The 22044-nt window shown below is 54.5% G+C and overlaps 1 protein-coding gene and 1 long non-coding RNA gene across 4 annotated transcripts in view; one reads left to right on the top strand and one right to left on the bottom strand.

Moving 5' to 3' along the window:
* Positions 1 to 7189: 7189 nt before the first annotated feature.
* LOC118352370 (uncharacterized) lies at positions 7190 to 22033 on the bottom strand. The gene is made up of 3 exons (XR_004809388.2): positions 21887 to 22033; positions 21018 to 21135; positions 7190 to 12899 (listed from the first exon to the last, which is right to left on the bottom strand). It is a non-coding gene; the product is annotated as an uncharacterized LOC118352370 (long non-coding RNA).
* Positions 17603 to 22044, top strand: part of FAM222A (family with sequence similarity 222 member A) — a 56587-nt gene continuing 52145 nt past the window's right edge. The window contains exon 1 of one of the 3 annotated variants that reach the window (XM_035706357.2): positions 17603 to 18545. The gene's annotated coding sequence lies outside the window, so the exon portion shown is untranslated. The remainder of the gene's footprint in view (positions 18546 to 22044) is intronic. The other 2 variants (XM_025474264.3, XM_025474267.3) reach the window with 2 other exon arrangements.

Raw genomic sequence — 22044 nt, 5'->3', positions numbered from 1 at the left:
TCATACACATGAAATCACATAGTACATAGTCTTTTGAATCTGGCTCTGAAGGTTGAGGGGGAGTTTAGCCCCGTGAAAGGGAATGAGGTGGGTTGATGGGTCAGGAAAGCAGCTTTGCAGGCAGCTAGCTTAGCAGGTGCAAACATACTGTGGTTTGGTTTGATTTTGTTTTTTGAGATTTAGGCATATTACTGCCTATCTCAGGATTTCATTCCTTTGCATCTCTGAGTAGCGTTTCAGGTATCAGGGGATCACAATTTGACTATTCAATCACCACTTCATTCTCCTCACTTATCTGTTCACACATCTGCTCACATGGCCTCACCTCCAGCACCCTGCACACACCAGCTGCAAAGTTGTTGCCTTTCCCCCATGTAGGGAGGGACTACATTCCTCTTCCGTGATCTTTAACAGCAATTAGGTAAAGGTGGTGGCAGTTGAGGCCAGTTGGATGGTCATGGCAGCTGCCTCCTCCACCAGCTGAGGCCAGGCCTTGAGTTTGGGAGACACCTGGGCAGAGAGCCAGACAGAGGGCCTTGGCTGAGGATTCTCTTGGTTGAGACTCCACCATCGCCTACTCTGGGTCTGGAGAAAGAAGCCAGGACTGGATCCTTCCAGGGCTGCCAAGCATTCCCCATGCTTCTGGGAATGACCTAGTTTAATCCCTATACCACCTTGCATGGTATGAGACTCCCCAGTTTGGAAATAGGGAAAGGGCAGCTTAGAGAGGGCAAGGGCTTGCTGGAGATCACCCAGCTCAGAGCGAGGACAGGCTGGAATTTCACCTCCTCACCTGCTCGCTACTGAGGTGCTTGGAGGCCCCTCAAGATCGGGGCGGGGGGTGAGGAGTGGAAATAAGTCCTAGACACACTCAGGCCATTGGGAATGTTGGAATGGACCTGGGCTGGGTCATCCTGTTCCTCCCTCCAGGATCCTCTGTGACCCAAGTAGGGGGCAGGGAACACTGCTTCTCTAGACTGGCTACTTGGTTCCCTCTCTCTACCAGCCCCCTACCACAAAGTAGCCCAAACCACTCCAGCTGTCACCTCACTGAGAGAAGGGGAGAAACTAATGAGGGGTCCCTCTCTACCAGGCAGGAGAGAAGGTTAGACCCCAGGACTAGGAGGAAGGGGATAGTCACCTGCCTCACCTAGAGCTGTTCTTTCTACCCTACCTGCCTATTTACATTCCCTCCCCCTCTCCTTCCTAATAAGCCAGTAATAATAATAATCCATTTAAAAAACCCCCACAGTCCTGACTTCTGGGCTCAGGGATGTGAGATAGCAGCCTCTGGCTGTCCATAAACGTGAAAGACAGATGTTGTCAACATCTGGAGATCAGGAAGGCTCAGTCCTGACTGGAACTGGGAACAGTGCCCAGCTGGGTGGAGTGCTCCAGGGTAGGGGAGGAAGGGGACCCCTACCTGTCAGTTATCTGGACAGGGGCTACTTCCACCCTAAAGGAGGGCCTCCAGGCCCTGGCCAGGGCTCCCAGGCTTAGAGGCCCCTTGGGAGTGGAAGCTGGGCGGGTGCTGCCTGCAGGGAGGGGACTTCAAAGGCTCCCTAATCTCTGGTGACAGTTTCAGACACAGGGGTTTGCTTTTTTATGCTGCGGATCAAAGCCCAGAGCTTTATAAATAACCCTCATAAAAGCCAAGGAGCTTGTAAAGTTAAACAATAAGTCACAAACAGGGTGAGCATTCAGGGGCAGGATGGAGGCTGGGGGAGTCAGGCCTCTACCCCTGCTCTGCCACCGGATGGCCACCCACCTCTACCCCTTGGGAGGTCTGGGGCGGGAGGGTGAGGGGGTGTTGGGTTGGACTTGGAGTTTCCTCTCCAGCCTCTGCCAGCCCCTTAGTCTGTCGGCATCCTAGAGCTGATCATTCATTCCTTAAATCATTCCTTCCTTCCTTCAGTCACTCACTCAGTCAATCAACAATGGCTTTCTGAACATTGCCATACAAGGCCTCTGGCCAAGGAGCATAAGCTTGGACATTACCGGGATCCAAATCCCAGTGCTACCCCTTCCAATCTGGGTGCCTTCCAAAAAAACCACCTCACCTTCCTGTGCCTCAGTTTCCTTATCTGTAAAATGAAGCTACATTTTGAACCTGTCCTAAGGCAGATGTGTGGGCATGCCCCATGAGCAGGGCTCAAAACCTTTCCTGGGTGATTATTACTGTTAATCAGACACAATAATCATAATCAGTGGTCTCTACAGGGGGCTGCTTTGCTTTGGCTCCCACTCTCCTGAGATAACTTCCGCTTCTGCCCTCATGCCGTAGGGCCCCAGTTGGGAGGGGTGTTTTGATCTATGTTTTCTGTGAAGTCAGAGGGGCCACAGAGCCATCACTCAAAGCAAAGCTGTTTCCAGAGGTGGGGTGGGGAGGATGGGAGTTCAAGTCCTGGAGCTCTGTTCTCCCTCTCTGGGTCTCAATTTCCTTATCTGTAAAATGGGGGGCAGTGGGAAGGATCCCATGAGGGCAGGAACAGCCAGTGCCTGGTACGTAGTAGGTGCTCAGTAAATGACCATGGATACTTTCAGCTCTTCTCTCAGTGGGAGTTTCCATAGGGAGAACTGAGCATCTGTGAAAAAAGGGAGGGAGGAACAGGATCGACAGGATGAGGGTCCCCCAAACCAGCACACAGGGAGCTGATGCCTGGGCCCTCCCTTGGGTGAGGAGGCACCCAAGATGTGGGACAGACTATGCCTGCACGTATCCTCCTGCCCCGTACTTCGGATCTTCCTGCAGTACACACGGCAGCTTCAGGGTGACAAGTCCATTTCCCAGATGAGGAAATTTCAGCCCAGGGCAGTGAAGGCATTTGCCTGTGGTCCCCCAACTCAGCTGAACTGAGACTGGAATTCAAACACAGGCCCTGCACGATTCCAGCCTTTTCTGCCACTCGCATAGGTGCCAAAAGGAAGCATCCCACAGCCGGCTTCTCCCCAGAGCATCTACCTGGCCTGGCCTTTCTGGAGAAACCAGTGAGCCCCCGGAGCCGAGAGAGAACCTGGCTTTACATCAGTGCACCTCCTGCGATGGGGATTTGGGTTGAGCTGTTGCCACTCCAGCTGCCAGCTTCTGGGTTCTCTGCAGAGGTTGACCTGGGGCAGGGGCGGGGGGCAGGTGTTTTACTCTGTTCGGGCTGCTATTAACAAAATGCCAGAGCTTTGAGGGCTTATAAACCACAGAGAATTGTTTCTCATAGTTTTGGAGGCTTGATGTCTGTTGTCGGGACCAGCATGGTCAGGCAAGGACCCTTTTTTGGGATACAGACTTCTCACTGTGTCCTCACATGGCTGAAGGGGCGAGGGGGCTCTTGGGGCCTCTTTTATAAGGGCACAGAACTCATTCCCAAGGGATCTGCCCTCAGGACCTTGTCACCTCCCAAAGGCCCCCCCTCCCACTACCATGACCTGGGGCATTAGGTTTTCAACACATGAATTTTAGGGAGACACACATTCAGACCATAGAAGCATGCCAGTGAATTCTATTAATCGGTTCCATCATCCACTCATTTAGTGAGTGAGTCAGCCATTGAACAAATGTTTATTACCACTTACCATGTGCCAGGCTGCATGCCGGACACCACAGCTGCAGTGTAAAACCAGATCGCCTGGGTCCCTGCCCCTGTAGAACTGACTGCGAGAAAGCAGGTGACACAGTCCGGTGTGATCAAGGAGAGGCAAGGAAGAGCAGAAGTGAAACTCAATCGATATGTGGAGGAAGGGCAGTGAGACCGCTTCCTGGTGGAGGTGACAGTTGAGCTGGGACCCGAACCATGAGAAGTTAGCCTGGAATGGGGGCTGGGAAGGGCATTTCAGGCAGAGGGAACAGCCTGGGGAAAGTGAGAAGGGATAGGGTATAGACACAGAAGGGACCTCCCCCTCAAAACTCCTTTGTTCCATTTCAAGATCAGAGTCCTCTGAGCAGCAGAGTGCTTCTCACATCCACCATGCCCCCATGCCCATCCCCACGTAAGGCAATACTCCCATTATGGCATCTGAGGCAAGGGAGGCTCAGAGAGGTTGGGTAACTCGCCCAAGGCCACACAGCAAAGACACTTTGGATCCGGAGCAGCTTGGTGGATGTGGGCATCAGGGGGCTGTTTATCAGGGTTTACAGCCTGTGCCCCCAGCATGTCACCTGTCTTTGCGGAGTCTCAATTTCTTCATCTGCAAAATGAAGTCCCCCCAACACCTGTTACAGTCACATCTCTCACTGACCTCATTAGGGCAGTTGGCCTGGAAGCAGCCGTCCCTGGTGGAAGCTCGGCTCAAACCCTGTCCCAACTAGGCCAGCCACAATGGGCTCCCCCTGTGGGCATTTGGCCTAATTGGCATCAGACCCCTGGGAGCTGTGCCAGCTTCGCTGCGATCATTTTACAACCCAGGAAACACTCGTCTGGAGCACCTTTGAGCCAACCCCAGGACGCACCTCCTCTGTGGCTGGAGTACGAGCTTCACCCCCCCAGCCCCGACCGGGCTTCTCTCCCTGCCAGGCCCATCCTGGGTGCCTCCCGTAGATGCCTTCGCTTGGTTTCCAAAGCACCCGGTGAGGTCAGTACCTCTGCCCCTGTCTTGCAAAAGAGTCCCAAGGCAAAGCAGGGGAGGGGACCACCCACAGAGCCCTCACCATGCTGGATGCAGCCCTTGAGGGGCTCCCTGATGTTCCAGACCCCAGTTTCCCAGCTGGAAAATGAGGATGATGAGGGCCATCTCGTGGGGAAGGCACTGGCCACTGGCCTCGGTTTTCTCATCTGTAAAATGGTGTGGGTCTCACCTGCCAGGTTAGTATAATAATTAACCACCAAATAATAACAAGAGTGCACAATTATTGAGCACCTACTGTGTGCTGGGTACTTTTTAGCGGCTCTATGTGTATTAACTCAACCTTCAAAGCAACCACAGGAAGTAGCTCCTTGCTGTTATCCCCATTTTATGGTTGAGCGGAGGCAGCAAGAGGTCAAGAAACTCACCCAAACACAGATAAAGGCCTTAGCACAGGAGGCCAAATCAATAAAAGCTGGCTTTTATTTCTGTTCCACTCCCTTTAGCGACCAAAGAATCCCTGCCCACACTCCCCACCCTTCCTGTATCTTCCGCCTCCTTGTAGACAGCTTCAAAGGGTGGTATTCATGGGATCACCTGGGGGGCAGAGTTGTAAATGCTTTTACCTTGACTAGAGTTAGACAGCAGAAGGAACTTCTGAGCCATGGGGGCTGAGAGGAGAAGAGTGTGTTCCCCACAGTCAAGGCCAAGAGATGCCGAGATAGAAATGTGAACCAAGCCAGCAAGAGGGACAGGTGGCCCTTTCGAGTTCCTTCCCACCCTGGGACTCCAGAAGCAGGACAGCGGTGGGGCCTGCATGGTGCTGCCTCTCTTGGCTGTTTCTGTCTGAGGCTGGGGATGCCAGGCTATTGTCTGGCACTGGGGGAGGGAGAGTTCCTCAGTGACAGGATCCTGAGACTGGTGAGAATACCCCTTCCCCACGCGGCGCACACCAGCCCCCCAGAGCAGCTGGGCAGCATTTCTGCTGTCTGCGGGCTCATTTATCATTCCGAGGGGGGCATTGCCGCCGTGATGTCCCCCGAGACAGCTCTGCCATGGCCCCATCTGATTGAAATCCAGGCCCAGTGCACACTCGGCCCAGGGAAGTGGCTGCCCAGAACCCGAAATAAATAATACCACAGGCAGGAGGCACAAATCTGCCGCTAATTACGGCATATCCTGATTAAATGGGGTGCATAAATAAATATTTCAGCTTGGAAGATGAATTGGTCAGGAGGACCGCCACACCAACCCTACTTGGAGCCTCTCTTGTTCTGTGTCTTCCCCCTGGGGACAAAGACAGAGCCTTGGCCCCACTTGCCTGAACCACAGCTCAGGATCCATCACACACCCTGCTCCCACAGCTTGGCCTCGACTTCCTTACCCATCAAGTGGGGTATCAATGACCAGCCCTCAGCCAAGCCCACGAGTCTGGAGGGACAATCTGAAAGGGTTGGGATGACCGGGTTTTGACAGAGCCAAGGAGGCAGTGATTATAAACAGTAAAGAACAGAGAATTCGGGGCCAGGAAGTCTTGGGTTTGAATCCCAGTTCTGGGACTATCCTGGTGTCTCGGTTTCTCCTTCTGTAAATTAGGAGGATGTGGGCAGCCCGGGTGGCTCAGCGGTTTAGTGCCTGCCATCCACCCAGGGCCTGATCCTGGAGACCCGGGATCGAGTCCCATGTCGGACTCCCTGCGTGGAGCCTTGCTTCTCCCTCTGCCTGTGTCTCTGCCTCTAATGAGTAAATGGGTAAAATCTTCAAAAAAAAAAAAAATTAGGAGGATGTGACTGGCCAATGATGGCTCTGAGCCGCGCCAAGCTCGCAGCATTCGTGGCAGCTGCCATGAGGATAAGGAATACCACACACTCGAATCCTGGCAGTTACTATCATTAGCTGTGGAGGTCCCCAGAAGACCCAGCCCCAGGCAAGGTCCACACTCTTCACACCCGCTTGCAGGCCCTGCCTAGAGACTTCTGTGCCTGTCCTCACAAATGCCACCTACTCATTTCCGAAAGGCAGAGCGATAATAGAATCGGGGGCCCAGGGGAGGGGAGGAGGAGGGAGAACCATCCTGGAAAAGTTTAAATCAATTAACTCCCTTCCAGAAAACAGGCTGAGAAATGTAATGGAGAAATAATGACTTTTCTCCACAGGATTAAATGACACAGACCAGGGCCCAGTGAGGAATCGGGAAGGCAGGAACAGGAGCCATGTCTGTGACTGTCCATGTGGCCTTGAGCAAGTCTTATTTCTTTCTCTGAAACTTAGTTTCTTCACCTGTACAAGGGGAGGCTTGGACCGGCCTGGGAATGGCCAATAGAAGGCACACCTCCTGTCACTTCCCAACCTTGCCCGTGGCAGGCATTGCTAATCAATTGCAGTACGGTTCTCATTGGGCCCAGAGAGGAGAGAGCAAAGCCAGTCCACCGGAGCTCTAGGCATTCCCTCTGATGGGTCAGAGTTGGCATACAAGCACCAGGCTGGGTTTAGGTGGTCTGCGAGGTCTCTTCTAGCACTAGGTTGATATTCAATAGTGTTAATACTGCTGATAGACTCAGAGTCTAGATAGATAGATAGGTAGATTTTTTTTTATTTTTATTTTTATTTTTATTTATTTTTTTATGAGAGAGAGAGAGAGAGAGGGGCAGAGACACAGGCAGAGGGAGAAGCAGGCTCCATGCACCGGGAGCCCGACGTGGGACTCGATCCCGGGTCTCCAGGATCGCGCCCTGGGCCAAAGGCAGGCGCGCCAAACCGCTGCGCCACCCAGGGATCCCGATTTTTTTTTTAAAAGTAGGTTCTACACCCATCATGACCCCAACTCATGACCCCAAGGTCAAGAGTTACACATTCTTGGGGCACCTGGGTGGCTCACTGGTTGGGCACCTGCCTTTGGCTTGGGTCGTGATCCTGGGGTCCTGAGATCTAATCCCCCATTGGGCTCCCCACAGGGAGCCTGCTTCTCCCTCTGCCTGTGTCTCTGCCTCTCTCTCTCTCTGCATCTTTCATGAATAAATAAATAAAAATTAAAAAACAAAATAAAACAAAACAAAAAAAGAGTTACACATTCCACTGACTGTGCTGGCCAGGCACCCCTATGCTTTCAATACGTTAACTCAATAAAACCTCACAATCATCAGATATAAGGAAATTACTATTATTACAAAGCTTATTTTACAGAGGAGAAAACCAAGGTCCAGAGAGGGGAAGTGATTTGGTCCAAGGTCACAAAGCTACTACACGGAGTCAAGATTTGAACCCATGCTCATCTTCCCTGAAACAGTCCGGATGGGGTAACATGACCCTTCTCCTCTGATTGGGAGTCTGGGGAGGAGGGTCACCAATTTTTCACACCAAGCTCTGTGTCATGTGCATCGCATACACAGTCAGTTTAGGAGTGCAATTATTCTCATTCTCTAGAGTGGGAAACTGAAGTTCTGAGGGATGATGGGACCTGCCCGAGGACATGTGACCAATCATTGGCTTTATAATATCCATTTATCAGCCCAGGCCTGGGCTGGCACACTGGAATAGTAGAATGAATGAAGAAGACAGCTGGTACTAGAGGAGTTCCAGGGTCAGGGTACACCCCACTCCTTCCATTACTAACCCTCAGACCCCCAAGCTGATTCCCTGGCCCTGGCTAGATGACCTGTCACCTCTGCCCATGGCCCCAGATGACCCTGGAGCTTCTGGTCAGGGCCCAAATCCATCATTCCTGAGTGGTCTGTCCCAGCCCTGCCTCCTCCCATCCATCTTCTCACCCCAGCTAGAGAGAAGGAGGTGATGCTGGGATGGAGGGGGGAGGGTCCCACTTTAGGAAATCCTTGGCCCCACTGAAGTCCTCTGCAGTGGCCTCCTCCACCACCTCACAGGCAGACATTCCGCACCTGCAGAATGCTTTGGTCAATGCCTTGGACCCCAACATATAAGAAAGCCAAAGGCAGAGGGCTCTAACCAGAGGGTGTGGGGCATGAAGGAGTCCTGCCTGGTGTCTCAACCACCCTCTTTGCCTTCAAGCAGCCCCCAGGGAGGAGACCCCCGGAGAACCTCCAGAAAGCCATGGAGAATGACTCTGTCCTGGGGACCAGAAGACCTGGGTGTGAATTCCTGCCCAGTCACTGACTCACTGGAGCAAGTATCTTTCCCCTCTGAACTTCAGATTCCCCATCTATCACACCAGAGGATTGAACTCAGTGGCTTTCAGGCTTTTATTGCTAGAACAGTGGAAACCTTTTCTCAAATTAAAATCACATGCAGAACTCCAATATGAAAAAGCGATGAAACTGACCCTGCTCTAGTTGAAGTGGGTGGGCAGAGGATGGAGCTGGGAACCCAGAGCTCTCCATTTACCAGTTTCCTCAGCCTACCCCCACCATAATAGTGGTCCCTGACATATCTTCTTAAAATCTTAAGGTTCCTAGAAAGAGGGGCACCCGGGTGGCTCAGTGGTTGAGCATCTGCCTTTGGCTTGGGTCGTGTTCCTGGGGTCCTGGGACCTAATCCCCCATTGGGCTCCCCACAGGGAGCCTGCTTCTCCCTCTGCCTGTGTCTCTGCCTCTCTCTCATGAATGAATGAATGGAATCTTTGAGGGAAAAAAAAGGTTCCTAGGAAGAGTTTGAAAATATAAGAATAGATATTTTCTCAATTATTTTATTTTGAAACATTTCAAACATACAGCAAAGTTGAAAGACAATGAATACTTAAATATCCACTACCTGGATTATACCATTAATGTTTTATTGTACCTTGCTTTATTAAACAAGGATCCCTTGGGCCGCCTGGGTGGCTCGGCGGTTTGGTGCCTGCCTTCGGCCCAGGAGACCTGGGATCAAGTCCCGCGTCGTCTCCCTGCATGGAGCCTGCTTCTCTCCCTCTGCCTGTGTCTCTGCCTCTCTGTGTCTTTCATGAATAAATAAATAGAATCTTAAAAAAACAAACAAACAAAAAAAAAAAAACAAGGATCCCCTCTCAGCTCTGTAAAATTTCATGACTTGGAGAGGACTGTGCCCGGGTGTGTGTGTGTGTGTGTGTGTGTCTGTGTGTGTTTGGGGGCCTCGGGGAGAGAGGAGCAGTGTTCTGAGTCCTTTCTAGGAAGCACTGTGAATTTGTAACAGCAACACAACTGCTATAACAAACAGACCCTGGCATCTTAATGGTGCAACTCAACAGATGTTCATTTCTCATATAACAGTTCAAAGCCTTTGTTGTTGGTCAACAGGTGGGCAACTTTCCTCCGCAAGTGATTTAGGGGCCCAGGCTCCATCCATCTTTTGGCCCTGCTCTGCTCTAGGAAGGTCAATTGTCTGCCTTGGGGCAGAAGAGAAAACTTGTGTACAAGAGGCATAATCACTTCTTACACTATGCTTGCTCACATTTCAGTGGCAAAAGCTACTCGTTCAGCCATGCCTGGAAATGTGGCCTCGAGCTACTTATTCCCACTGGGCTCTGCTTCCCAGCATCCATTTCATCCCATGGAAGGAGATATGAATTTCAGCAGTGAGTTGGCTGTCTGTGCCATACCCAGTATGTCTAGAAGCACCCCCAAACCTATCCTAAATCATCCTAGCCATCGCCCTGTCTCCATGCTATCATGCCAGATAAAGAAGGCCTGGTCAGCTCTCCAGAGGTATTTAACTTTGTTCAACAAACACGCACGGAGGTCTTACTGTAGACCTGGCCTCTGTACCAAGCATTACCACACAAAGATGAACAAGATTAGGCCCCTGTCCTTAAGAACCTTCCGGTAAATGGAACAAATAACTCTTTTCTCCGGAGCCCTCCCTTTCTTGAGAGAAATCCCATGAGAGCTTCCATTCTTCGAGGGTGAGTAGATTTGACACTGGAACACTGGAGGGGGGCACCTGGGTGGCACAGTCGGTAAAGTGTCTGAAGCGTCTGCCTTCAGCTCAGGTCACGATCTCAGGGTCCTGGGGTGGAGCCCTGCATCAGGTTCCCTGCTCAGCGGGGAGTCTGCTTCTCTCTCTCTCTCTCTCTCTCTCTCAAATAAATAAAATCTTAGAAAAGAAAGAAGGAAGAAAGAAAGCAAGCAAGAAAGAAAGACTGAAAGAAAGATCTGATTTGATAACTCTCTACTGGTCACTTTCTGCATGCCCAGAACATTGAGCTCATTTTGTTCTTCTCTCTTGCAAAGACATTTTTTCCCCATACTATATAAGGGAATGAATGCCAAGTCTCAGAGTGGTAAAGTGACTTGGCTAAGGTCACACAGCTAACAGAGGAACTGGGATTTGAGCCCAAATATCACTTCCTAGTTTCCCGTTTCTTTTTGCCCCATCTAGGTGTGTGCTGGAATCTAGAGTAGGAGAGAGACACAGAGGATTAGCTTCCTGACACAGGCCCTAAGCGAGGTGCTTTACATGTGTCCCCTCATTTCTTCCTTCTTACCTCCATGAGGTTGGTGATGTCACTCTTGGCATTTTAGAAAACAGGAAGCCAAGGCTCAGAGAGGTGAAGTGACTTACCCAAGGTCGCATGGCCAGTTTGGTTTCATATCCTGATCTATTTGACCTGATTGGGGCACATCTTGCAATATGGGTGGTTTTTATGGCTAAACACAGAAGCAGTGAGATCTTCCTTTGTCACGAGGATGGCTCAAAAGGCAAGAGGATGCCTTTTCTATTAATAATGGGGTGAACTTATTTTAAGGCATCTTTGAGCCATATAATGGTTTACAAAACAGCTGCAGACAGTTTAGCAGATCCCCTCCCCGCTGGATCCCAGCCAGAAAGGGGCTCCGGGGCCAGGGTGGAGGCACCTTTCTGGAGCTTTCTGGGTCTGAGCCAGGGGTTGGGGCCGCGGGAGGGAGCCCAAGGCAACTGGGCAGGAAGCAGGGACCTGGCCTATCGACAGCATACGGCCCAATCAATGCTATCTCCCCAGGCCATGCCTGGCTAGACATTGATTTCTGCTGCTGTTGTTAACTCCCTGTTTATGTAACGCCTGAACTTTGCACAACTGAACCGTTTCATGTGCAGAGAGAGCCTGTTGCCATGAAAACCAGGCCGCGCATGACAGCCGGGATGCGGCGGTATCCTTGTTTTATTGGCCGGCGCTGAATGTATTTTAACCTTGATAAGTCAATAACTTTTTGTACAAAAGGAGATCTGCCAGGCAGGCTTGGGAGGCCCTGCTGGCCTTTCCAGGCTGGGGCGGGGTGGGGGGTGGGGGAGGCCGGGCAGGCTGCGTTTAATCCCCTGGAAATCTGCCTGCCACTCAGAGCCTGGGAGAACCAGGCCCAGCCAGGCCAGAGGAGCAGAGATCAACCTTGCAGGGGTCCTGGGGACCACTCCCACATCCAGCCCCCATTTCCCTGAGTCAGAAACCTATGGCAGAGACACATCAGGGTTCAGATCCTCGTGCGGCACACCCAGGAGCTCAGTGCCACCTGGAGCAAGGCCACTGATGCCAGCCTGTAGAGAGTCCACATCTATAACCCAGGCCTGTGTTTCCCCTTCATGGGCTTGCTGCAAGGTTTGCAGATCATGTATGCAAAGCACCTGGAGTGGTGCCTGGTCTGTAGTGGGGCCTCGCTAGATGCATATTCCTATCACTGCTGCCACTTTATTTTACGCTAATAATCATTGGCTATGTTTGTAGAACCCATTAGGTGCTTTTGGACATAGTTGTCCTCGTTTTCTCATTATAGTCCTTCCTTGAAATAGGCAGCACCCCAGTAAGTAGTCACAACTTTTGGTTGAGGAAACTGAGGCTCTGGGAAGCTGCCTGGCTTAGGGGTCACATGACAAGACAGTGGTGCTGATTGAAGGAATGAAACCCTGGGCTCCCAGTCCAGTGCTCTTTCAAACTTTGCCCACAGAATAGCCTGTGGGCTACTAGCTCTCCCGACGGCTAACCCCAGACTCAGCAAATATCACTAATTGATGGTAGCACAGCGCTTGTTCCCTTCTGAACCCGGGTGAGGCCTCAGAATCCTCAACACAGAGCTGGTGTGTGAGATGAGACTCAAGTGAAACTGTGTGCCCTCAGAGGGCTCTGGGCTCAAGTCCCACCTCTGGCCCAAACTTACTGGGTGACTTGGAGCAAGTGCCTTCCCCTCTCTGGGCCTCCTAATCCCAAGGGGTGAAACAAGGGGATTTAACGAATCCTAGATTCTCTTGGGTTCTCCCAGGTGGAAGGGACCCCATCACCTTCTGGCTGATATCCGGCATCTTGAACTCTCCGGGCATCTTGAACCTTCTCCAATTCCATCCACATAGATCGACATAGAACCTAATGTGTGCAAGTGATCACACAGGATGCTGGCGATATAGCACTGAGGATGATGACCAAGAGTCCTCCCGGCCCCAGAGCTGACCATCTAGACAGGGAGATGGAAAATAAACAAGTCAACTTACAAGAGCCCAGGGAGTTGCTGACGGTAATAAGTACTCCAGAGGCAAAGCAAAGGAAGGGCCTCTGGGGAGAATAACCGTAGATGGGGTGGTCAGGAAGGGCTTCTCAGAGGAGGTGATATTTAACTGAGACCTACACTGTGACAATGAGACAGTCATGCAAAGAGTGGAGGAATAATGTTCCAGGCAGAGGGAACAGCTTGACCAAAGGCCTCAGGGGGAACTAGTTTGGCGCCTGTCAGCAATCAAGAGGAGGCCAAAGTGGCTGGAGGTGAGCGTGGCAGGGGCCAGTCCCTGAGACTACGTGGGCCTCCTCAACCCCCCTCCCCTGGGCTCCTGGCCCCATCTCTCTGGGCCTGCCCTAGAGAAAGGCTCCAGGTACTGGGGGGAAGGGGTGGTGGGCAGAGCTGGGTGAATAACAAGGTTACACGTGCTGCTTCTTTCTCCTTTTCTCCAGGAGGAGCATAAAGAGCTCTTTCTTTTCTGCTTATTAATAGCTCTGATTAAATTATCTCTGAAAAACCTACGTGGTGCGCACCAATGGGGGCTCGGCTCCCTCCAGGCTCTGGCCTAGATTATGGCAACAAGGGCAGGTGAGGCAGGTGGGGGCTGGGGAGGGAGGCTGGGGCAGGCCTGCTCCCCCACTCCCACCAGGACAAAGACTCGCCTCTGCTTCCTCACCTCCCTCCCCAGTTCAGCTCAGCCTCTGACCACCTCCACTCCTGGGACAGTCACAGCCCCCTCACTTGGGACACCAGGCCTTTGCGTTGGCAGTTCGCTCTGCCAGGATCATTCTTCCCCCTCACCCATCCCTTGGCTACCTCCTACTCATTTTTCCACAGGGCCGCCGATCAGCCTTTCTACCATCACTAGCCCACCGGCTGGGTCAGGTGCCTGCTCTGGGCTTTTCCCTCTCCTGTTACCCTGGATGATCACTGCTGGTTGTTTTATCTGTCCCTCCATGAAACTTGAGCCCCACAAGGTCAAGGACTGTTTGGGTCACTGCTGAATCCCTAGTGGCTGCCACAGAGCAAGTACTTAGGAGATATTGAATGAATGAATGAAATGAATGAATCAAAGAATGAACAGAGTTAAAGAGGGAACAGGCATGACTAACCTTACATACATGGGAGAGTGGGAGCAGAAGTTTCAGGCTCCAGACCCCTTGAGCTGTGCCTATGTGACAACTAACCCCATTTCACAGATGGGGAAAACCAAGGCACAGATGAGTCACATGACTAATCACCTGAAGAGTCAGGATTCAAGCCCAGTCAGCTTGATTCCACTTCCTCCTCCTCTCTCTGCTTCTCCACCACAAAGAAAACCTGGGCCATGTTTATTCATGGATTCAGAGATTAATTCAACTAAACTTTATTGAGTGCTGACCATATACCAGGGCTGTGCTAGGGCTAACACAGTTTAAATGCAGACCCTGGTCTCCCAGAGCCTTCAGGTTGGTGGGAAAGACCGTCAAATATGTGAGTCATTATAAAACAGACAAAGTACATTTATGAAGGGGGAAGTGCTCCAACCTGGAGGGCAGTAGTCAAGGAAGGCTTCCTGGAGGAGGGGATACCCTAGCTAAAATCTGAAGGAGAAGCAAAAGTCAACTACCTGAAGGGAGGATATTCTAGGTGGAAGGGACAGAATGGGTAGAGACCTGGAAGTCAGAGAGACACCTGGGAGGATGTTGCAGGCACTTCAGCAAGGCTGGAATGTAGGAGGTATAAAGGGACTGTGAAGACTGAGATGCTTTCTGTCCCCCAACCCCCTCAGGGCCTCTTGAACCCCTGGCTGCAGCCAGCATTCAAGCACTGGCCTGCCTGGTGGTTCTGTGGACCGTGGCAAATCTATCTTGACACTGTCTCCATTCACATAATGCAGAGTTATTGCACATGACCATAGCAAGGGGAGGCCGGATCAAGGCTGGGAACTGGGGACCTGGGGGGCACTGACAGGAAGGCCTGACCTCAGGGAGGTGGGCAGTGTGAGCGTGAGTGTGGGAGGGTATAAGCTGAGCATCTGTGAGGCCATTTACCTGCCTGGACGGGTATGAGGGGCACCTGAAAGACTGGGCTTTCCACCTATGCAGCTGCCTTCCAGTCTGAAATCCCACCATTAGTGCATCATGGGCTCCCAGACCTTTGGAGACGGAGGGGCCCTTTGAGACCTTCTAAACCCCCCGCTGTGCATTGGAACCACAGCGAGACCTTTGGAAGCCACTGAGTCAGGGAGGAGTGCCACCTCAAGGGAGTGTGATTGGTAGGGCTGGGTCCTTAGTCCCGCCCTCCATTCTACAACAGAGAAAACTGAGGTCTGAAGAGGACAGGTAACTTGCCCTCAAGGCTGCACCCAGTCAATTAGTGGCTGGCATAGGGTGCAGTAAATCAAGATCAGAGGCTCTAGCGTTTGGGACCTGGTTCTGTCATTGTGTGACCTTGTGCCAGTCACACGGCCATCCTCAACTATGAGATGTGTACAGTAATCGAACAGACCTCACCGGGGTGCTGTGAAGGTAAAAGGAGATAGAAATATGTGATATAAACAGCATGGAGCATGTGCCCTGCACATAGTAGGTGTCAAGTCATAGTTAACTGACGATGGAAAAAAAATCCTAAATTATAGAAAATAGATGGTGTGGCCCTGCAGCCTTCTTCTCCACTTCCTGCTCTCTCTTTCTTCCCAGGGTTTTGGTTGTCACCATCCCTCTCATTGCACCTGGCTGGAGTGCTGCACCATATTCTTCCCACCTGTCCACACCCTGGGTCCACCCAGTGCGTTGCCCGGGTAACCCGCCCTGACGTCACTGGCAGCTCTTGTGGCTGGGCCCTGGAGCAGAGTGAGCTAGTGGAAACAGCTGGATCAAGTTCCCATGTACATCCCCACCCCCACTCCAACTCCAAGAAGGTTGGGTGAGACAGCCTAGGAGAACTAGAGCAGGGCAATGAAGCCAGGAGCTGCTGGGAATGGCACTCATGGCAGAGGCTCGAGGGCCTGAAACAGGGCCAGCTCCTGCCCTAGATAAGGAGGCAGGTGGCCTACTTGGTCGGCCCTGGAGCTCCACCACAGGCACCCCCCCACCCCCAGGCTCTGGGTAGAGGTGTGTTGGCTCCTAAAAGTAGGCTAGCTACCCGCCTCCCACCCCAAAAGCAGCCCATCTCATGGGTACACTCACCAGGGTCTTTCTTCAAAGCCTTCCAGGTCTGGATGACTACAGTTGGCATTTATTAAGCACTTAATGGATTCCGAATCATTTCCAGCAATAATTTTTGTCCGCACAACCACTCCCTCGGATAGGAATTATGATACATAGACAAGAAACTGGGGCACAGAGCCACGAAGGTAAATGTTCAAAGCCAACAGCTAGCAAGGACAGGGATGGAATCCCACTCAAGTTCCATGGGATTCCATGGGGTCACACAGACATAGCCTGAGAGTGGTCAGAGGAGTTCTGTGGCTTTGCATCTCTGTAGGGATCCTGAAGTCTCTCCTGGAAAGCTGGCTCCCCAGCATGCTGTGTGATGGACACAAGGCAACTGAGGGAACTATCCCTCCCAGGACTCAATTTCTCCAGCTGTAAAATGGGACTTTTTACAGCAGGCCACCATGGGCTATCAGTCAGACCTACTGAGAACCTATGAAGCTGCTTAGAAAGTAAAAGGCAAGGTGCAGTACAGTTTGATAGACTCAAAATTTGGCACCAGGTAATACTGTGCCTCAATTTCCCCATTTGTTAAATGGAGGAGAATATCGGGGCCTGCTTCCCATATATGTGGTGTGGATACCACGCAGTGGACTTTGTAAAGAACTTAGCACAGTGCCTGGGTGTATAGTCAGTGGTCCACAGATCTCAAATGTGATGCCAAATATCATTCACTGCCGAAAAATATCTTGGGGCAAAACACTCCGGGACAAAGTGTCACTTCACATCTCTTAACCACAATTTCCTCTATAAGCTGGGAGTATAATAATAGTACCTACCATGTCGGTTTTCTCATTTGTAAAATAGGGATAATACTATCTACCTTACAGGGTTGTTGTGGGCATTATGGCAGAGTATGTAATTACATAAGTGGTAGCTTGCTACTATTTTTAATAAATTCCCCGTAGAATTGTCTTCCAGATTAGCAGATAATGAATGCTCTTCGCACAGTGCCTTGCCCCAAACACGTGCTCAATAAAGGATACTTGTTTTTCCACCTCTGGGTCCCGACAAAGGGACTACAAATACCAGCACGCTCTGCGCCTCATGTCGGGGCCCCTCCGCCCGGCGCCGGCGCGCTGCATGCCGGGACTTGCAGTCCTTGCGAGGCCGGGCCCGCCTCGCCCCAGCTTGGGGGAGGAGGTTGGAGAGCCGCCCTGCCGGCCTTTGAATTTTGCCGCGAAAAGCGCGCGTGGCGGCCCCCGGCCCCGCCCCCCGCAGGACGCGGCGCCGCGTCACCCTGGTAACCGCCTCTCGGCCGCCGCTGATTGGGCCGGACCTCAGGGGGCGGGCGGGGGGCGAGACGCCGCGGCCGCTGCCGGCGCTCGCGCCTGTCAGTCGGGCCGGAGCGGAGCAGCGGGCAGGACGGCCGGGCTGGCGGCTCCGCGGGAAGCCTGCGTGCTCCAGCCGAGGGAGGTGAGGAGCCGGGCCCGCCGCCCGCCGGACGCTGCGCGCCGCACCGGGGCCTGAGGCGAGGCTGGGCGCCGGCGCGCGCCAGGCGGCGCGAGGCTGAGGCCCCGGGAGCCCCCGCGCGCCGCCAGGGGCCATGGGCGCGTGAGAGCCCGGCGCGCGCCACCCCTGCTGCAGCTCGCGAGCTCGCACGCCCGCTGTGCCGTGCCCCGGGCCGTCCCCACGTCCGCCCTGCGCCACCCGGACCGGTTATTTGGCGGCGCCGAGGCCCCCGGGACTGCCTCGAGCCTCCGCCGCCCGCCGCCGCCGCCGCCGCCGCGGCCGCCGCTGCTCTCCAGCTTCCCCTCCCCCCACACCCAGGGCTTGGAGCAGGAGCAGGAGGAGGAGGGGCCGGTGCATTCTAGCCGCCGCTCTTTGCAACCTGCGGGGGCCGGTGCGTGCCCGGCGAGGGGCCGGGGCCGCTGCAGGTGCGTGTAACCCCGGAGGAGGCGACCCCCTCCCGCCGCCGGGCGGACCGGGGGCTGCGAGCCGCGGGCGGGCGGTCGAGCGAGAGGAAGCAACAAAGACAGGCTGCGGCTGGGGCCGCGAGAGGGGCCGCGGCCGCCGGGCTCCCGGCGCGGGCGGAGAGGGCGCCCCGGGGAGCGGCGCGGGCCGAGCTGCAGCCCTGAGCGGGACCCCGAGGGGAGGCGCAGCGCCGCCCGCCGGACGCGCTGAGCACAGGCCCCGGCGAGGATGCGCCGCCTGAGCGCCCGCGCGGCCCAGGTCCCGGGCGGGCACGACCCACGCTGAGCCGGGAGAGCCGCCGCCCCCGCCCCCGGACGGCGCGGGCCGGCGCCAGGACCACCGTCGCTGACAGCGTCCCCTTCCGCCCCGAGAGAGGCATCGGCCCCCCCGGGGCGCGCCCCCGGGCAGCCTCCGCCGCCTCCGCATGGCTGCGACCCGGCGGGCCGAGAGTCGTCGCCGCTGAGACCTGGTGCCCTTCAGCGGCCTGGCGGATCCGGTGAGTTCCTCGGGGCGCGGTTGGTTCCGGGCCGGGGCCGGGGGCACTCCCTGGCGTCGGGGCGGCCGGGTCGGAAATAAAGGGGCCCCGAGCTGTTGGGAATCTTGGAACAGCGCTGCTCCTGGTCTCCCCCCAGCCCTTCCCCTCTCACACACAACTTGTCCAGACAGGCCAGGCGGCCGGCGAGGAGGTTGGGGGCCCGTTGGGGGGACTCCACGGAGCCCCGGGCGAGGCGTATGCCGGAGAGGAAAGGTCACCCCACCCCTAAAGCCAGCAGACAAAGGTAGCAGCTCCGTCATCCGAAAATGCCCTGGGAACTCCCGTGTCTTGGAGGGCCAGGGAGGGGGGTATCCAGGATGGAACCCTTGGGGTCTCCCAGGCAGCCTCTGAGGTCCTCAGGGGACCTCAGCTCAGACAGAGGTGGATGTGGAGTCCCAACCATGCAGGTAGCTGCGTTTGGGGATCGTCCCCTCCAAAGCTAGAACACAGCAGAGTCTCCCGAACAGTCCTCCTTCTTCAAAAAAGCTGGCAAGGTTGGTGGGTTCCCCCGTGGGGCCACAGCGTGACGTCATGCCAGGCCTCTGACGTCACTGGGGTTGCCGTGGCGACCTGATGTGCTTTGACCCAGGGTCGGAGGGGGCGGGGTCGTGGTAACCAGGGGCAAGACTGGATGCCTTTGGGTTATGGAGGGGTGAAGGCAGATTCGCCACCACCCTGGACTGCAGTCCTCTGACCTAAATCCCCAGCTCTTCCATGAGGTGGGGGAGGGAAGCAGTGCCAGCTGTCCCTGCGGATGCTCCTCCCCTCAAGGACAGGTGTTCAGCTTTGCCCATATAGCCTGGCACTGCCTGGGGGCTCAGGACTGCCAAACAGAGCAACTTTATGCTTTCAGAAGGGATGCTATGGAGATCTCCTTAAACCCCACTATACACCCAGCCAGCCAGCTGGAGTTCCCAGAGAGATGTGCCCCCCCCCCACCCCACCTTAAAAGAGGCCACTTCTGATCAGCAAAAGTGTGCTCCCCCAGCCAGGGAAAGTGCAGAGGAGCTGCTGCCTGCAACCCCTCAAGTCCAGGGGTTCCCCGTGCTGTACAACCCCAAGATGAAGGGCCTTGGCCAGGCCTAAACTCCTGTCTGCCCCACTCTCCTTTTGCTGTTTAAGATGATTTTGACAGGCACAGTGTGGTGCTCATTAAGTGAATGGAGGGCAAGTCAGGCCCGGCAGTGCCAAGGTCTGAAAAAAGTGTGTCCCTGCCAGGGGCCAGCTTTGATGGGACTCAGGCACCAGCCCTCTTCCCCACACGCCCCAGCACTGGCCCTGTGCCTTGTGAAGGCCCAGAGAACCCCCCAGCCAGTATCCTGCTGTTGGGTTCTTTGATTCCTCTTCTGAGTTCCTCCCGGCAATTGCTCCTGTTGTCGGCAATTGCTCCTGTTGTCGGATGTGGGTGAAACTGCTGTGATCACATTTGGAGGGAAAGGTTAGAGAACTGTGTCACTGCTTCTGCGCAGGGTGGGGTGAGAACAGAGGGAAGGGGGGGGTCATTATGAGAAGCCCGACCCCAGTCTTTATGCAGCCAGCATTTTTTCTCTTCTCCTACCAGGCTCTCCAGCTAGATTAACAGGTCAATAAATATCAGCGGAGCTGCTTTTGGGGGCTTGGCAGGGAGATGATATTTCCAGCTGAAATGGTGTCGTTAAACACACAGGCTTCCAAGGACAGAGCAACAGCAGATGGGGGGAGAAGTGGGAGAGGTGGGCAGAAGGGCTGTTTGCACTGCCTCTCGAAGCTTCCCAGTTTAGAAACAAACCCGGAGTGTGCGCCAGAGATCCACAAACACAGGCAGTTGGAGGTCCTCCGTGGAGTATTTACACTTCCACAGCCAAAGCGGAGGGAAAGGCTGTCAGAATTGGGCAATTCCTTCTGTTCCCTTCCCTGGGCTTGGCAGTAGCACCAGGCGAGGAGCAGGAGGGAGTGCCAGCTTACCCGCGTCTCCCCGTGTGCCAGGCATTGTATAGGATCTCAATTACCGTTACCGCTGGAGTGGCTTGTGTGCTGTGGCCCATTTTGCGGATGAGGAAACAGGCTCAGGTGCTCAGCCAGGCAGCTGCAGAGGTTTGACTCCGAAGTGCCTTGGCACCAGAGTCCCCTTCCTCTGGGGTGAAGGGGAGGCCTTACACCACTTGTTGTACAGGGTCTCTGCAACAGTGGGGGGCTTTCGGCAATGGTAGGAGTCTGGCCTCACCAGCATGCCTTCCCACACTGAAACCTGGGTTTGAATCCTGCTTCTTGATTACCTACAAGATATGTTGACCTGAGTAGCAACTTATGCCCTGGCCTTGTGGACAGACTGCTTCTCTCACCCCTGGTACGCCTTTCTCCAGCACTGAGGGAAGGGTTGAGAGAGCTGGCCCTAGGCTCATTGTCATCTGCCCCTCTGGCTCCCCTCAGGGAGAGGTGTGAGGCTGCACTCACCTACTGAAGGGACCCTCCTGGTGGGCATTCAGCTGGTAGGGAAGTCAAGGATGTGGATGAGTCAGTGCCAACCTTGGTAGATGTGGTTCCTGACCCAGCCTGAAGGTTGGCAAGGGCCCTGTAAGGAGGAGTGCACTGTGACTCTCGGGACAAGTAGGGATCTGCCAGGCAGAGGATTGCAAAGAGTGTTCTGGGCACTGAATGTGGCCTGTGAGTGCTGGGGTGTGCTGGATGAGGGGAAGTGGTGGTGCCAGCGTGGGCGTGTCCTGGAGACTCGTGGATGGGAGAGGCTAACCAGGGGAGAGGACCCAGTTAGGGCTCCCTCAATGGGGATGGTAACCCTGACCAGTCTCCTCTCAAGGTTAGCTCCCTCCCTCCACTCTCTACCCCAACTCCCCCAGTAATCCTCACCACTTGTCTAATTCCACCTAAGCTCGTAAGCTAGCCCATCCCCTATCCCTTCTGAGCCTCACAGTTGCTCTGGCCAGGGGCTAGGCTGGGTTGCTTAACCCCAAGCGGTGGCAGTGTCTCATGGTTAAGAGCCAGGCTGTGGAATGGGTCCACCCTTATTGGCTATGTGACCTTGGGTGAGTAGCTTTGCCTCTCTGAGCCTCATCCTCAGAACAGAGCCTCGAATGGCTCTCCTTGTCCCTCCTGGAGCCACAGATCAGACTGCAGGGTAGTCAAGGACCCTTCCAACTCCTCTCGACTGGCTCTCCCAGCCACCTACCCAGAGCACCCCCACGTGGTGAGCACACGTGGCTCCCTCCCGTCCGAGTTCCCTACGGGGCCGAAGCCGGGGCCTGGCCAGCCCCACCCCCCACCCCCCACCGCTCCCGGCCCCCTCCACCTTCCAGTCCCTCACCAACCGGAGGAAGCAAGCGGAGCAGCTCATATTCATGAACCGTAATTCAATCAGGCGGCGATTCCTCCGGGCTCGGGGCGGGGGTGAGAACGAGGAGGCGCGCACAAAAGGGCCGCTTTATTACCTCCCGCGGGCCGGGGATGGCTGCTCTCCCCCAGCAGA

This window comes from Canis lupus, chromosome 26 (assembly GCF_003254725.2).
Source record: "Canis lupus dingo isolate Sandy chromosome 26, ASM325472v2, whole genome shotgun sequence".
Classification (NCBI taxonomy): domain Eukaryota; kingdom Metazoa; phylum Chordata; class Mammalia; order Carnivora; family Canidae; genus Canis; species Canis lupus.
The sequence above is the reverse complement of the archived record's forward strand: the minus strand, read 5'-3'. Positions and strand labels throughout refer to the sequence as shown.